The sequence below is a fragment of the Capricornis sumatraensis genome, chromosome 1, assembly GCF_032405125.1.
Source record: "Capricornis sumatraensis isolate serow.1 chromosome 1, serow.2, whole genome shotgun sequence".
Classification (NCBI taxonomy): Eukaryota; Metazoa; Chordata; class Mammalia; order Artiodactyla; family Bovidae; genus Capricornis; species Capricornis sumatraensis.
The window spans coordinates 217,226,254-217,240,594 of record NC_091069.1 but is presented as its reverse complement, the minus strand read 5'-3'; the positions used below and the strand labels follow the sequence as shown (position 1 = coordinate 217,240,594).

The 14,341-nt window shown below is 42.4% G+C and overlaps 1 protein-coding gene across 5 annotated transcripts in view; it reads left to right on the top strand.

Annotated features, from left to right (window-relative positions):
• Positions 1 to 14,341, top strand: part of KCNAB1 (potassium voltage-gated channel subfamily A regulatory beta subunit 1) — a 458,084-nt gene that overhangs the window by 419,669 nt on the left and 24,074 nt on the right. The window lies entirely within an intron of this gene.

Sequence of the window (14,341 nt, the reverse complement as noted above, 5' to 3'; positions counted from 1 at the left end):
CATTTAGAAAACTATTCATTTGTTTTGCATTTCCTTTTCATATGCCTAAAGGCTTTTTCCTCAGTTGACAGAGATACTTTAAGCCTCTACATGCTTCCAATAGCATAATCAAAAGGGTGGGAATAAAATATACAAATATAGAGGACTTCCCATGTGGTCTAGTGGTTAAGACTCTGCTTCCAATGCAGGGGGCACAGGTTCAATTCCTGGTCTGGGAACTAAGATCACACATGCCATGTGGTATGGTCAAAATAAATAAATAATAAAAAAACAAAAGCTTCTTGAACTGTAACACATGTTTTAAAATATACAAATATAGATGAAAAGGAAGGGGAAAACATATTCTGCTTCATTTTGTTGGAGCATGGGGCTAGTTTTAGAGGAAATGTACAAATCTGGCTTCATCAACTTTTTTATCTCTCTTTGAGCTTCAGTTGCTTCAGATGTAAAATGGAAGTGTAATGACACCACCTCACAGGGCTATAGTAAACTTCAAATGCAATAATGTTGGTAAAGTGCCCAGCACATAGTAGGCACTCAGTAGATTTGTACTCTCCCTGGGCCCTTTCTTGGTGGTGTCCCCAGCAAGACCCTTTCTGAGCATAGTGAAAATAGTTGAATGTCTGCCCAGTAGACATCATTCCTCAGGTATCCACATTTTCAGGTGGGCGATGACCCTTCCCAGGCCGCCAGCTGACCCAGAGGAAGGCTGCTTCCTTTCTTTCGGCTGGACCTCAGTTCCGAGGTGAGCTCTGGATTGTGTTAACACAATCAGCCCGACTAGAGTCACTGGCTCATGTGATTGAAGCAACCTAATTAGAATGAATCTCAGGAATGCTGGAATACTGAGGCAAAAGGGCCCTGCTGAGTATGGATAAAAAAAACCACAACGCCGTAAATACCACCAAGAGCCACCCTAATGTCATGAGGGAAACCAACCCAGGGATAGCAGAGAGTTAGAAAAGTTGATTCTCAACAACTTGGTTGTTGTAACTACCAATTCTTAAGTTTGTTTCCAGTGACAAGAGCCAATAAATTTATTTTACAATTTAAGAACTTTCTATTGAGTTTTCAATAACTTCTTCCATTAAAAAAAAAAAAAAAAAAAGCCCTGAAACCTAATTGTTTCAAACAAGGAAGTTTGAAACATCCTCATTTCTCAGTGAGAAGAACTACAACCCCCAACTCAAGAGGATCACAAAGTAAAAAGCTAATAATTCTCAAATTTTCAGATCTTTTATTATAGCTGATTGAAAGTATCTATAATTTCTATCATGTCTTTCTATTTGTGCTGATACATGTTATAGTCATATATCAGAATTTTCTACCATAAATGTTCCTAGTATATAAGGACTGTTTTACCTGCTGCTGCTGCTAAGTCGCTTCAGTCGTGTCCAACTCTATGCGACCCCACAGACGGCAGCCCATTGGGCTCCACCATCCCTGGGATTCTCCAGGCAAGAACACTGGAGTGGGTTGCCATTTCCTTCTCCAATGCATGAAAGTGAAAAGTGAAAGTGAAGTCACTCAGTCGTGTCTGACTCTTAGCGACCCCATGGACTATAGCCTACCAGGCTCCTCCATCCATGCGAGTATATAAGGACTGTTTTACCTAGTTACTCTAAAATTAGAATAAATTGGTTCTATCAAATAAATGTACATGGCAGATTAAGTTCTTTATTTATTTCTGCATACATTTTGTAGAGCACTCATCCTGGTACATTCACTAGAAAAAAAAATCTGGTTATTCAGAATCAGGTGTTCATGGGAATGTCATCTGTGGAAGAGATAAGCAGCTGATAACCCTTGCTTTGAGGATTTTCTAGGCTGTTGCTGTAGCGAGAGTGTTTGTGTCCCTGCATAATCCATATGTTGAAACCTAATCCCCAAAGTGATGCTACTAAGAGGGCCTTAGTAAGTGACTAGCCCAAGAGGGTGCAGCCCTCATGAAAGTGATTAGCGCCCTTATAAAAGAGACCACAGAGAGCTGCCTTACCCCTTCCACCATGTGATAGTGCAGTGAGAAGGTGGCTGTCTATGAACCAGGAAGACAACTCTTGTCAGATAATAAATCTGCCAGCGCCTTGACCTTAGACTTCCCATGCTCCAGACTGTGAGAAATGAATGTTTGCTGTTTAAACCATCTGTGATATTTAGTCATATGTGTGTGTGTATATATATATGTGTGTGTGTGTGTGTGTATATATATATGTATGTATAGTATATTTGTTATAGGGGTTCCCAGGTGGCTCAGTGGTAAAGAATCTACCTGTCATGGCGGGAGACATAAAAGACTCAGGCTAGATCCCTGGGTGAGGAAGATTCCCTGGAATAGGAAATGGCAACCTCCTCCAGTACACTTGCCTGGAAAATTCCATGGACAGAGGAGCCTAGTGGCTATAGTCCATGGGGTTGCAAAGAGTCAAACAGCTGAACAGCTGAACAGCTGAACATAACAAACACATATATGTTATAGCAGTCCAAATGGATCAAGACAGCCGAATTCTATGATAAAATTTGTGGGGCTTAATTAACAAGAGCAAAACTTTTAATGTTTTAGAAGAAAAGCGATCTTTTCCCAAATTTTAATTTTTTAAATTTATCAGAGAGATCTCCACATGAGGAGAATATACATATTCAAACTATTAAACATGCTTTTTTAAAGATTGACTGGTAACATTGTCAAAAGAAATCTCAGGAAATAATCCACTAATGCCATATAACTTTTAGCTTCACAGATGAAGATACAAGTCAGGTATCTAGGAAATAAATTAAACCCCAAAGTTTCAGTTCACTTAGATTTTTTTGTTTGTTTCTTTAAATCTGTTTATTTGTTGCCTCACTCTAGACAAAATTTAAGGCAATGAGTTTAATTGTTCTCCTTTCAAATGTTTTCTTTTTTTAAATAATTTTATTTGTTTATTTAATTTTTGGCTGCACTGAGTCTTGCGTGCTCTTGTGAGCTTTCTCTAATTGCGGCGAGTGGAGGCTACTCTTCGTCGTGGAATGCGGGCTTCTCTTGCGGTCGCTTCTCTTGTTGCAGAGTGCAGGCTCTAGGGCACACAGGCTCAGTAGTTGTGGTGCAGTCTTAATTGCTCTGAGGCCTTTGGAATCTTCCTGGACCAGGGATTGAACCCATGTCCCCCACATTGAGAGGCAAATTCTTACCCACTGTATCACCAGGGAAGTTCTCAAATGTTTTTAAATGAATTAGAATGCATTCCACTGTTCACAAATCCTATATAATTTGATCTGTGCAAGAAAGCACTGTCCTCTCTACTCCTTGTGAATGCTGCCTCCCTTTCATTAGGACAGAAATCACCTCTTTAATGACCACCAGTTAGTTATTACCCAAACAGAAAGATTCCAAAAGTTTGAAAACACCCAGTTTTAATAGGAAATAGTAGGCACCATGCTAAATTATGTTGAAGGAGGAAGTGCAATTTTATGATCCATATTCTCCATTATTTCTTGGCATGTCAGCAGGCAGGAGTGATTCCAGGTGAGAAGCTGGAAAGACTGAACATAGTGATAAGAGGATTACAGAGAAATAATGAGGATAGAGAAGTATTGAAAGATAAGAAAGCTACAGTCATTGCCTTAAGCAAGTCACTTGGCCGTCCTTATCTAAATATAAAATGAACGTTTGCTTTTTTGCCAGGATTAAAGAACACATGTCTGATGCAGGAAGAAGTAATATTAGAAGTACTCAGCATCAGGCAGTCTCCTCCTCTGTATCGGGGAGCTGAACAAGGAATGAGCAGAATCTCCAGGACTGCCTGTTGGGGACAAAATCACAGCATTCAGTCCTTACAGCAGGAAGCTGCCTTTATTTGCAAGTTCTGCAAATGGGATTTTTCTGTTTTGGAGCTTATTCAGTTTGAGACAAGGCAAAAGATGGCTGAGGGAGAGTGGCATCACAGAGGAAGGTCAGAAAATGCCACAGAACTCAAATAAGTCCAAATAAAGTGTCTCTCAACCCCCACCTCCACTCACTGATTCTTTTAAGGTAGAGAATGGCCTAAGGATGGCCACACCTTTTTTTTAACTAGTCCTACACAGGTGACCTAGTACCTCACTTCGGAACTTAGGGATACTTCAGTTCAGTTCAGTTGTTCAATCATGTCCGACACTTTGCAACCCCATGGACTGCAGCACGCCAGGCTTCCCTGTCCATCACCAACTCCCAAAGCTTGCCCAAACTCACGTTCATCGAGTCAGTGATCCCATCCAACCATCTCATCCTCTGTCACCCCCTTCTCCTCCCGCCTTCAGTCTTTCCCAGCATCAGGGTCTTTTCCAAGGAATCAGTTCTTTGCATCAGGTGGCCAGAGTATTGGAGTTTCAGCTTCAACATCAGCCCTTCCAATGAATATTCAGGATTGATTTCCTTTAGGATTGACTGGTTTGATCTCCTTGCAGTCCAAGGGACTCTCTCAAGAGTCTTCTCCAACACCACAGTTCAAAAGCATCAATTCTTGGGCGCTTAGCTTTCTTTACAGTCCAACTCTCACATCCATACATGACTACTGGAAAAACCATAGCCTTGACTAGACAGATTTTTGTCGGCAAAGTAATGTCTCTGCTTTTTAATATTCTGTCTAGTTTGGTCATAAGTATTCTTCCAAGGCAGAGAAGGCAATGGCACCCCACTCTAGTACTCTTGCCTGGAAAATCCCATGGACGGAGAAGCCTGGTGGGCTGCAGTCCATGGGGTCGCGAAGAGTCGGACACGACTGAGCGACTTTGACTTTTCACTTTCATGCATTGGAGAAGGAAATGGCAACCCACTCCAGTGTTCTTGCCTAGAGAATCCCAGGGACAGGGGAGCCTGGTGGGCTGCCGTCTTTGGGGTCGCAAGAGTCGGACACGACTGAAGCAACTTAGCAGCAGCAGCAGCATTCTTCCAAGGAGCAAGCGTCTTTTAATTTCATGGCTGCAGTCACCACCTGCAGTGATTTTGGAGCCCTCAAAAATAAAGTCTGCCACTGTTTCCACCATTTTCCCATCTATTTTCCATGAAGTGATGGGATCAGATGCCATGATCTTCGTTTTCTGAATGTTGAGCTTTAAGCCAACTTTTTCACTCTCTTCTTTCACTTTCATCAAGGGGCTCTTTAGTTCTTCGCTTTCAGCCATAATGTTGGTGTCATCTGCACATCTGAGGTTATTGATACTTCTCCTGGAAATCTTGATTCCAGCTGTGTTCACCCAGCACAGTATTTCTCATGATGTGCTCTGCATATAAGTTAAATAAGCAGGGTAACAGTATACAGCCTTGATGTACACCTTTTCCTATTTGGAACTAGTCTGTTGTTCCATACTGGACATGCATACAGATTTGTCAAGAAGCAGGTCAGGTGGTCTGGTATTCCCATTTCTTGAAGAATTTTCCACAGTTTGTTGTGATCTACACAGTCAAAAGCTTTTGCATAGCCAATAAAGCAGAAGTAAATGTTTTTCTGAAATTCTCTTGCTTTTTCTAACATCCTGCGGATGTTGACAATTTGATCTCTGGTTCTTCTGCCTTTTCTAAATCCAGCTTGAACATCTGGAAGGTAACGGTTCATGTACTGTTGAAGCCTGGCTTGGAGAATTTTGAGCATTACTTTGCAAATGTGTGAGATGAGTGCAGTTGTGCAATAGTTTGAACATTCTTTGGCATTGCCCTTCTTTGGGATTGGAATGAAAACTGACCTTTTCCAGTCCTGTGGCCACTGCTGAGTTTTCCAGATTTGCTGGCTTATTGAGTGTAGCACTTTCACAGCATCATCTTGCAGGATTTGAAATAGCTCAACTGGAATTCCATCACCTCCACTAGTTTTGTTCATAATGATGTTTCCTAAGGCCCACTTGATTTTGCACTCCAGGATGTCTGGCTCTAGGTGAGTGATCACACCATCATGATTATCTGGGTCATGAAGATCCTTTTTGTATAGTTCTGCTATGTATTCTTGCCACCTCTTCTTAATATCTTCTGCTTCTGTTAGGTCCATACCATTTCTGCCCTTTATTGTGCCCGTTTTTGCATGAAATATCCCTTGGTATCTCTAATTTTCTTGAAGAGATCTCTAGTCTTTCCTATTCTATTGTTTTCCTCTATTTCTTTGTATTGATTGCTAAGGAAGTCTTTCTTATCTTTCCTTGATTCAAATGGGTATATCTTTCCTTTGCTCATTTGCCTTTGCTTTTCTTCTTTTCTCAGCCATTTGTAAGCCCTCCTCAGACAATCATTTTGCCTTTTTGCAATTCTTTTTCTTGGGGATGATCTTGATCACTGCCTCCTGTAAAATGTCACAAACTTCCATCCATAGTTCTTCAGGCACTCTGTCTATCAGATCTAATCCCTTGAATCTTTTGTCATTTCCACTATGTAATCGTAAGGGATTTGATTTAGGTCATACCTGAATAGTCTAGTGGTTTTCCCTACTTTCTTCAGTTTAAGTCTGAATTTGGCAGTAAGCAGTTCATGATCTGAGACACAGTCAGCTCCCTGTCTTGTTTTTGCTGACTGTATAGATCTCTGTTCGTTTTTAAGGCAAACCGTTCAATATCACCATAATTCGACTCTATGCTCCAACCAGTAATGCTGAAGAAGCTGATACAAGACCTTCTAGAACTAACACCCAAAAAAGATGTCCTTTTCATCATAGGGGGCTGAAAGCAAAAGTAGAAAGTCAAGCGATACCTGGAGTAACAGGCAAATTTGGCCTTGGTGAACAAAATGAAGCAGGGAAAAGGCTAACAGAGTTTTGCCAAGAGAACACACTGGTCATAGCAAACACCCTTTTCCAATAAAACAAGATAAGACTATACACGTGAACATCACCAGATGGTCAATACCAAAATCAGATTGATTATCTTCTTTGCAGCCAAAGATGGAGAAGCTCTATATAGTCAAGTCATTCATACACATCATAAATTATAGTCATCAATGTATTAAATGCAAAGGGATGAACAGACCCACACACAAGGCATCACACATTCACAAACATACAAGGCAGTCAATTAAGTGAATGCCCTGTTATTTTTTTGTCCCCAGCCTACCTTCTCCCACAATGTACTATGCACAAAGCCTTGCAGGATAACTAATCACAGAACTTGAAAGCTAAAAGTGGCCTTACATACTACCTACTGAGATCCTGCCCAAGCAATTATCTTTCTGAGTCTCAGATTTGTCATCAATAAAATAAAGATGAAAATATTACCCACCTAAACAGTTATTATAAGGACATAAGTTAATATAAGTTATTATATGCTCAGTTAATATCAGCCTGGTCATTTGTGTTGAAGAAACTGAGATTCAGCAAGGTTGGAGAACATGTCCAACTTCATGACAGTGATGAGACAAAACCCAGAACCCAGAGTCTCCTGTGTGCTCTGGAAGGCAGATGGAGCCAGGCCTGTCCTCAGACAGCAGGCAAACCTTTAAGGCTAAACATGGCATCACTCCACTTATGGATACAGGTTTCCATTCCAGTGATAAAAGATGGTCCTCTATCTGCTGATGCTCAGCTGAGCCAAGATGGTAAATGATTGACAGAGATCCAGGAGGAAACCTCTAAGTCACAGAGCATGAGTATAAACCACCACCACAAGCTTTTGAAGTTGAATAAGTAAATAAACAACTGAAGTTTGATAAACAACAAACAAACAGCTGGTCTGGGGTAAAAACTGTTTTTTTTCCTCTGATGAAACCGAGTCCCTACATTCTACCAGTGCCCCAGCCTCCACTGCAGTCCACTCCCCTTGAAAGAGAGCAACCATTTTTGGCCTCTAAAATTGGAAATTGTGTTTGGTTAAACCTAATATGTGTGAATTAACTTATGGCATGTTAGTATTTTTAAAGTGGTGCTTTGCTTATTAGGGACTCTTCTTTCTTTTCTATTTTTTAAATCATAAAAGTATGATAACACATTTACCGGCAACTTGGAAATAATAAAATTACATACAGTTCCTCTATATGTTACAATTATTATTTTGTGTATTTACTCTCAGCATTTTGTAAGCATAACTGAAATATTTATAATTGTTAGTAACATTTGCGCTTTCAATTATGCCTTAAAACAATGAACTCCTAGCCTGTTTCCTCATCTAGAGTAAGAAGAAGCTGCCCTGAATTATCTCTAAGGTTTCTATTGTTTTTATCATTATGTGTCTGTATGGCCAGATTTAGTATATTTTATTTGATCAAAAAACTAATTTGTGCCTATTTGTATCTTTAGTCCCTATGGTTTGTTGTTTATGCAGTGTAACAACTTGCATACAACTTTCAAAGTTCTAGGGAAAATTTCACATGAAAAAGGTTTAACGTGAACATATTTTCTGCATGTTTTAGTTACTCAGGCATGGGGGCCAATTAAAAAAGTAAACATATTTATCAGCAAGTTTCTTTCACTCAAAATAAGTAGTTTCACATAGTCCTTTCACATAAAATACCTATTTTTAAACAGAGATGACCTGTTACTGAATGAAGAATAACAACTTAAAAAAATATATAAAATGTTAAAATCTGAGCTTATTTGAGAGGAAACAACCAGGCCCACATCCTGCTTACTTGTTACTCAGTTTGTGTTATTGTCTTAGAGTCACCAGTTGGTCTACATACATTATCTCATGTCAAGCTTTGAAAGAATTCCACAGGATCAATACATCCTCACTTCACAGATGGAGAATGGGATATTCAGGGAAACAAACTCGACCTGTAGCTTTCATAGTCAGTTCTGTGCCAAGGATCCAGGAAATAAGAGACAGAGAGCTGTCTGTGAACTGTGGGCTAAATAGTAATGATGGTTTCAGCATGGAAAGCTGGAGAAGGCAATGGCACCTCACTGCAGTACTCTTGCCTGGAAAATCCCATGGACGGAGGAGCCTGGTAGTCTGCAGTCTATGGGGTCGCTGAGTCAGACACGACTGAGCGACTTCACTTTCACTTTTCACTTTCTTGCATTGGAGAAGGAAATGGCAACCCACTCCAGTGTTCTTGCCTGGAGAATCCCAGGGACGGGGGAGCCTGGTGGGCTGCTGTCTCTGGGGTCGCACAGAGTCGGACACGACTGAAGCGACTTAGCAGCAGCAGCATGGAAAGCAGTGCACAGGAAACATTTAACCAAGTTTTCCCATAGTTTAGAAGTGTTTCTCAAACACTGAGATTTGAGAGCTAATGAAAATAATACAAAGGCCTGGGCTCAGAGAAGTAGGCTAGGACCTGGATTTCTGTGTTTTCTTCAAATTATTCAGATTTGATTCTAATTCATACTACAACGTATACATGGTTATGTACATGTATGCATGTCACCTGTGAGGATGGTGGGGATGGTATAAATCAGTAATTCTTAACCTTTGTGTGTGTGCCAAGTCGCTTCAGTTGTGTCCAATTCTTTGTGACCCTGAGGACTGTAGCCCACCAGGCTCCTCTGTCCATGGGATTTTCCAGGCAAGAATATTTGTAATGGGTTGGCATTTCTTAACCTTTAGTTTGCACTAGAATTGTCTGTGAGTGGCTTTAAACACAGACTGCTGGGCCCCACCCAAGCCCAAAATTTGAAATTCAGTGCACCTGGGGTGCCTCCCTGGTGGCTCAGACTGTAAAGAATCTGCCCGCAATGCGGGAGACCTGGGTTCAATCCCCAAGTTGGGAAGATCTCCTGGAGGAGGGCAAGGTAACCCACTCCAGTACTCTTGCCTGGAGAATCCCATGGACAGAGGAGCCTGGCGGGCTACAGACCACGGGGTTGCAAAGAGTCGGACTCGACTGAGCGACTAAGCACACAGCACAGCACAGCATCTGGGGTGAGGCCCTAGGACCTGCATTTCTGACAGGTTCCCAGGGGCTGCTGCTAGGGGTCCAGGGGCCACACTTTAGGACTAGCAGACAAGCACAGCGACCCTTAACCCGGGCTGCACATGCAATCATCTGGGATGAGTTTTTAAAATCTTGATGCCTGGCTTCACCCCCAGAGATTCTGATATAATAGACCTTCTGTGGAGCCCGGATAGTGTGATTTTCCAAGCTCCCCAGGTCCTTTCGTGTGCAGTCAGAGTTGAGAGCCACTCGTGCTGAAGCTTCCTGGAAAAGCGGGGAGTCTGGGCAGCGGGAGCCACATTCAGTCGCGAACTGCCAAACTGAATCAGTTTGTTTGTCTGCATGTCCTTTCCCAGAGGCGGGTGGAAGCAATGCACTAGATGAGCTTCCTAACGTCATTTTCCCCACTCAGAACTGATGCTCCGACTGGGATGCTTTAAAAATGCATTTCCGTGGTAGTCAAGTAAAAGCTTTTAGACACCCTTTGATTTTTTTTTCTTAACAATGCTGCCCTCTAGTGTCCTTTAGTAGAATCGTGTTAAAACCCACCTCGGCTATCAGTACAGTGACTTCCTGCTAGAGAACTACAGTGACTTCCTGTTAGAGAGCTAAATAACTTGGGGGATTTTTCTCTGACTTAAAAAAAAATGAACAAATTTAATATGCATTAAACTAAATTTTACTTTGTGGCCACATGGATCTCCATCTGCTGGCTCTCCATTCTCTGCATTCCTCCCCGCATTCTGTGCAGCAGCCTCCTCCTCCCAGAGTCCTCTCTGCATTCCACCAGCCCTTCCCTGCAGAGTCAGCAGCCAGCCTTATCGGGGAGCCACGAAATCGCCCTCAGCTAAAGTGCCTGGGGCATGGGGGCATCTTGCATAGGCTCTTCCACACTCAGAACTGTTCCTTCTCGCCTTTTCTTCACTTCGTACCTCGTTTTCACTTGATTGAGAGTTTATTGTGTGCTATGCTGTGCTGTGCTTAGTTGCTCAGTCGTGTCCAGCTCTTTGCAACCCTATGGCTCCTCTGTTCATGAGATTCTCCAGGCAAGAATACTGGAGTGGGTTGCCATGCCCTCCTTCAGAGGCTCTTCCTGATCCAGAGATCAAACCCATGTCCCTTACATTTCCTGCATCGACAGGCAGGTTCTTTACCACCAGCACCACCATTCGTCAAACACACTCTCCCCTGTCTTCCCCTGATGACTTCTCCAAACCTCCCAGGGTCGCACCATCTTGCTTGAAGCGTCCTTCCCACTCCAGGGGTTTTGTCCTCCATCTCACTCTGTCCAGTCTCTCCCTCTCCATTCTCCCCAGTCTCCTAGCCCACATCCTCAGGTAAATCCTCTATCTAGATTACTCTCAGTGGCATATAGGCTTTCTCTTGCATCTTTCAGTTTTAAAATAAAAATCTCCTTTATCCTAAATACCCACTTCAGCTGCTACCCTCTTTCTCTGCTCCATTCATTTCCTAACTTGAGTCCACCCAGGTTGTCTCTAATACCTTCCCTTCCTCATGCCCATTCTTCAGTCAGCTCCAGCCTGGCCTTGGTCCAAATGCACCAAGGACACTGACAACACTCTTTTCAGGGTCTTCATTGACCTGCATTGTTCTGTGCCTTTCTGATTCAAATGCTCACATGTTCCAATCTTTGGGCACAGGTCCTCCCGCAAGCCCACTCCATTCTTGATTCCAAACGTCCCCCTCTGGCTTCCTTCCTACTCCTCTGGCTGCCAATGACCCAAAACCCCACAGTGTACCCTTCCCAACTCCTGATTTGGCTCTTTGAAACTTTTGTTTTCTCTGGGCAGACTTCCCTTACATAGTCTCATTCACTCATGGATTTAAATATAATTAATAGACTGTTGATGAACAAATAGCTCACCTCCAGCCCAGGTTGCTCACATATCATTATCCAGTTATCTCTACTCGACATCACCCTTCTGTCTCTCACAGGCATCTCTATTTTTGGCATGTCCTAGATGGCTGGATGGCACCACCGACTCGATGGACATGAGTTTGAGTGAACTCAGGGAGTTGGTGATGGACAGGGAGGCCTGGCGTGCTGCGATTCATGGGGTTGCAAAGAGTCGGACACAGCTGAGCGACTGAACTGAACTGAATTGAAGAAGGACCCTGACTCTTCCTCCCAAACCTGTTCCTCCCTCAAGCTTCCTTGATTCCTCCTTTTCCTCACTTGCCACATACAGTCCTTGGGGATTCTATCCACAAAACAGATTTTGATCCGTTCACGTCTGTCTTTGCTACCACCTCCCGATTTCAAGCCTCTTATCTCCTTCCAGGAATGCTACAGTAAACCTCCTAATGATCTTCCTGCTTCCTCCAGCGCTCGCCTCACAACATGGTCAGATAGTGTTCTGAAATATATACTGCATCATCATTCCCTTACTTAGAAATATTAGTGACTTCCCATCCAGCCCTGAATAACAGACACGGTGTGCCCTCTGCCAGCTTCATCTTGTAGCCCTGCCTTCCTTCCTGACTCAGCTTCCTCCATCATGGCTTACTGATTGTGAGGTTCACCAAGCTCTGTCTGGCCCCAGGGCCTTGACACATGCTGCCTAGAATGCTCTTCCCTTGTTCTTCACCTGACTGGTGCCTTTTTATTTTGTATGCCTAAACAGTACTTCTTCTTTGACCAAGTATATATGTCTTCTTCCTCATTCCTGATCTCAGCCCCCTATTTGCTTTCTTCATAACACATTACATTTTGTGGTTACCTACTTGTTTACATCTCCATCTTCCCCACTCAACTCTGAACTCCCTGAGTCCAGGAGCTTTGTATCTGTCTTACTCACAGATGAACCCAGTTCCTGGCAAATATTACGCTGTTAGTACATTACATGAAATAAGGGAATGAAGGAATGGGAAGCGTCACAACCTCCACTCCACCCTACCTGCTGTTGTCAATACCTCGGTGACTCCCACATGGCCAAGCCACTGGACCACGTCCTGTGCTCTTTTTTTTCTTTTTTTTTTACTTTACAATATTGTATTGGTTTTGCCATACATCAACATGAATCCGCCACAGGTGTACATGTGTTCCCCATCCTGAACCCCACTCCCACCTCCCTCCCCATACCATCCCTCTGGGTCATCCCAGTGCACCAGCCCCAAGCATCCTGTATCCTGCATCCTACACCTAGACTGGCGATTTGTTTCTTACATGATAGTATACATGTTTCAATGCCATTCTCCCAAATCATCCCACCCTCTCCCTCTCCCACAGATTCCAAAAGACTGTTCTATATATCTGTGTCTCTTTTGCTGTCTTGCATACAGGGTTATCGTTACCATCTTTCTAAATTCCATATATATGTGTTAGTATACTGTATTGGTGTTTTTCTTTCTGGCTTACTTCACTCTGTGTAATCGGCTCCAGTTTCATCCACCTCATTAGAACTGATTCAAATGTATTCTTTTTAATGGCTGAGTAATACTCCATTGTGTATATGTACCACAGCTTTCTTATCCATTCGTCTCCTGATGGACATCTAGGTTGCTTCCATGTCCTGGCTATTATAAACAGTGCTGCAATGAACATTAGGGTACATGTGTCTCTTTTCAGTTCTGGTTTCCTCGGTGTGTATGCCCAGCAGTGGGATTGCTGGGTCATAAGGCAGTTCTATTTCCAGTTTTTTGAGGAATCTCCACACTGTTCTCCATAGCTGTGCTCATCTTATTTGATTATGGATTAGAGACAGGGGAGCGTCTTGGGTTCATTTATTCCCTGTTAACCTGTCAGTGTTTACCAACATGTTTGACTCGCCACAATATCTCCAGCACCCAGTACAGCAGACTCCTCATAAATCCTGTTGGTTGAATGAATATCTCAGCTCTGAATGAAACAGGATGTGAAAGGAAAGGGAAGTAGTACAATGATAGAGAGTTCCAAAGAGAGAATACTTAGGGGCAGATATTTAAGGAATGGCTTTGAATTTCCAGAAATGTTAGCACACGTATTCATTTCTATTTAAAGACAAGAAAAATGTTTCTTGTAACTTTTTGTGCCTCGTTTGCTTTGTAAAGGAAGAACTATCTTCATAGATTTGGTTGTTGAGTAATACACTGATATTTAGTAGTCTTTCTCCAAGGAGGAAAAATATTTTCTTTACATGCCAAATTCTGCCTCTGTTGGGTAGACTCTGGTGAGTAAAAGCATTCCCATCTTCCAAACAAAGACCAAGGGCAATTTAAAATGCTTTATGTAAGTCAAACAAGCAAGGAAGCTAGGACCCTAACCCTCACTGTCTCATTCCAAATCCTGTCCCTGATCAATTAAGACAGTGCTTGCTGGTGAGAAATAAAATAACACATCTACTCAATTAAAGTTTGAGACAAGGATTCTGCTGAAGAACATGTGACCTACCAGGTATTATCAGTAGGGTAAGAAAGGCCCGTGACCTACAACCCTTTGAAAGTGTGAAATGACCTGGCTTCCTGGGTGTTTGGCTGACCTGGTTTGTAGAAGAAACCCAACCATGTCTGTGACCTTTCACTCAATTGAACTTGAGG